Below are 2,483 nucleotides of genomic sequence, written 5' to 3' on the forward strand. Positions count from 1 at the left end.
TATAACTAAGTGGAACCACATCAAAACTAACACATGAAATTAATAAAAGTGACAAAGTTTGACTTTTATAATCAGTGAAAGGGCAGTGTTAAGCTCTCACAAGTGTCCTTTTCTTCCTTGTGTTCCTGTTTGCAGATCCACTTTCACTCCTGCCTCAGCTTCCCCCACATTGCCCCCATTCTCACAGTCCACTCACCAGCATGCACATTTATTGGACCATCCTCTGTAATTTCTGACCAATGGGATTCCAACACCAACCACACTTTCCCCTCATTCCATAGGGACCACACTCTTCACAACACTTCAGCATCCTCTCTCATCTTCCCTCTCATGGGATCCCCTGGGTGAGAGCACAAGGTGCCACACCAGACTTCTTAGCTCCACTCCAGCCCACACCTGGGGCCCAGGTAAAGCAGTGACTGCCTAAGGTCTCATCTAGGTTGGAGAAATAACAGGGTGAGTGATTACTTTACAGGGCCCCTGTGTAAAGTTCACAGCAGTGACCCTGATCTTCCTGTTGCCTGTTACTCAAATTCCCCATCCTTCTCCAACTCCAATCTTTACATTCTATCTTGAGACAATAAACCAATTCAAGGCCGGGTAACCAACTATTGCAGTCTTCAACCTCACACTTCCCCATGACACACCATCAGTCACACCTTCTCCTGACATACCTCTGAGTCACATATCACTGCTTGACAGTGAGTAGTGCCACTGCCTCACTGCTCCGAAGACCTGGGCTTGATCCTGCTTTGCCGGCGGTGTCTGTGTGGCGTTTGCACGTTCTCCCTGCGATCATGTGAATTTCCCTCGAGTGCTCCGGTTTCCTCCCACATCCCAAAGTCATGCAGGATTAACAGTTAATTGGACATTGTAAGTTGATCCCAATGATTCAATCTGATGCTTTTGATGGGGATTGGAGAGGATGGTTCGCAGAGAAACTTGGTATTGATGGAATGATTCTTCAGGTAGCCAGCCCTCATCTATGTCAGAAGGAATCTGAAGAAACTACCTTGTAGGTGCAATAACACTTGAGTGAAGGCTGATGTAGTGATACTATAAAAGTTAAAAGCTCAGATTTATTATCAGAGAACATCCATTCTTTTCCTGTGGGCCAGGCGAAATTTCAATTTATCAGTCGTGCAAACAGCTGTTCTCAAGAAAACATACTTGCACAAAAGAAAGAAATGTAAATAAAGAAATAAGTGCAAACTGTGCAATACAGAAAATAAATCTTCAGTAACAAATAAAGTGCAAAGTCAAGAACCCGGGTTGTATTCTTGCTTCAACAGTGTTTTTGAACGGAATAGAACCCCCCAAACCTCGCCTTCAAGAAAGACTTTTATTTCTTTTTTTGATTTGAGCAACTGTTTTGTGTCAGAGCCAGTGCAGAAGATGACTTCCCAAGTGCACCAGAATTACCACCTGGATTGCAAAGCCACCATCAACCAGAAGATCAACATGGAGCTTTATGCTTCCTACGTCTACCTGTCCATTTCGGCTTACTTTGATCGGAATAATGTGGCATTGAAGAAGTTCGCCAAGTTCTTCCTGGATCAGTCCCATGAGGAGCACATGGAGAAACTGATAAAGTTTCAGAACCAGCGTGGGGGACGTGTGATTCTCCAGGATGTTTCGAAACCTGACTGGGACAAATGGGGCAATGGTCTCGAAGCCCTCCAGTGCACCCTGCACCTGGAAAAGACCGTCAACCAGTCTCTCCTGGATCTCCACAAACTTGCTTCTGACAAGAATGACCCTCATATGTGTGACTTCCTGGAGACTCACTATCTGCATGAGCAGGTCGAGGCCATAAAGAAACTTGGAGACATGATCACCAATCTGACCCACATGGGCGCTCCTCAGTCTGGCATGGCCAAGTATCTGTTTGACAAGCATACACTAGGAGAGAGCAGCTAGAACAGCACACCTCAGGAAATCAGTGTGCCAACCATTCTATTTTCAGCGTGCTGATGCTTTTCTCTAGATTATCTTTTCCCTAATTGTGAATCTGTTTTGGTGATGTCAATTTTAAATGGAGTTGACTTGTTTGTGAATTAAGTGGAAGAGGTAAATCAAATGTGAAACAAATTTTGTACCTGGTTTCTATTAAATGAAGGAAAAACATGTAAACTGGCACAACTGAGGATCTGTTGCTAAATAAAAGTTGGCAAAAGTTTTTTTTTAAAAGTGCAAAGTCAGAGTCCTTAAACGAGTCCCTGATTGAGTTTGTCGTTCAGGAGACTGATGGTGGCGGATGGAGTAGCAGCTGTTCCTGGGCCTGGTGGTGCGAGTCTTGTGACACCTCTACCTCTTTCTTGATGGCGGCAACGAGAACAGAGTATGAGATGACTTTTCAGACCAGCTTCTTGATGAGCCCACAAGGGGATCGGCTGTATTGGATTGGATGTGTGAATTGCACCAGAGGTGATCAGAGAGCTTAGAGCAGAGGAACCATTAGGAGCAGTGATCATAATATGATT

The 2,483-nt window shown here is 44.6% G+C and overlaps 1 pseudogene; it reads left to right on the plus strand.

Annotated features, from left to right (window-relative positions):
• The first annotated feature begins 1,395 nt into the window (after positions 1–1,395).
• On the plus strand, positions 1,396–1,959 carry LOC138762843 (ferritin heavy chain pseudogene; annotated as a pseudogene).
• The last annotated feature ends 524 nt before the right edge of the window (positions 1,960–2,483 follow it).

This window comes from Narcine bancroftii, chromosome 5, assembly GCF_036971445.1.
Source record: "Narcine bancroftii isolate sNarBan1 chromosome 5, sNarBan1.hap1, whole genome shotgun sequence".
Classification (NCBI taxonomy): Eukaryota; Metazoa; Chordata; class Chondrichthyes; order Torpediniformes; family Narcinidae; genus Narcine; species Narcine bancroftii.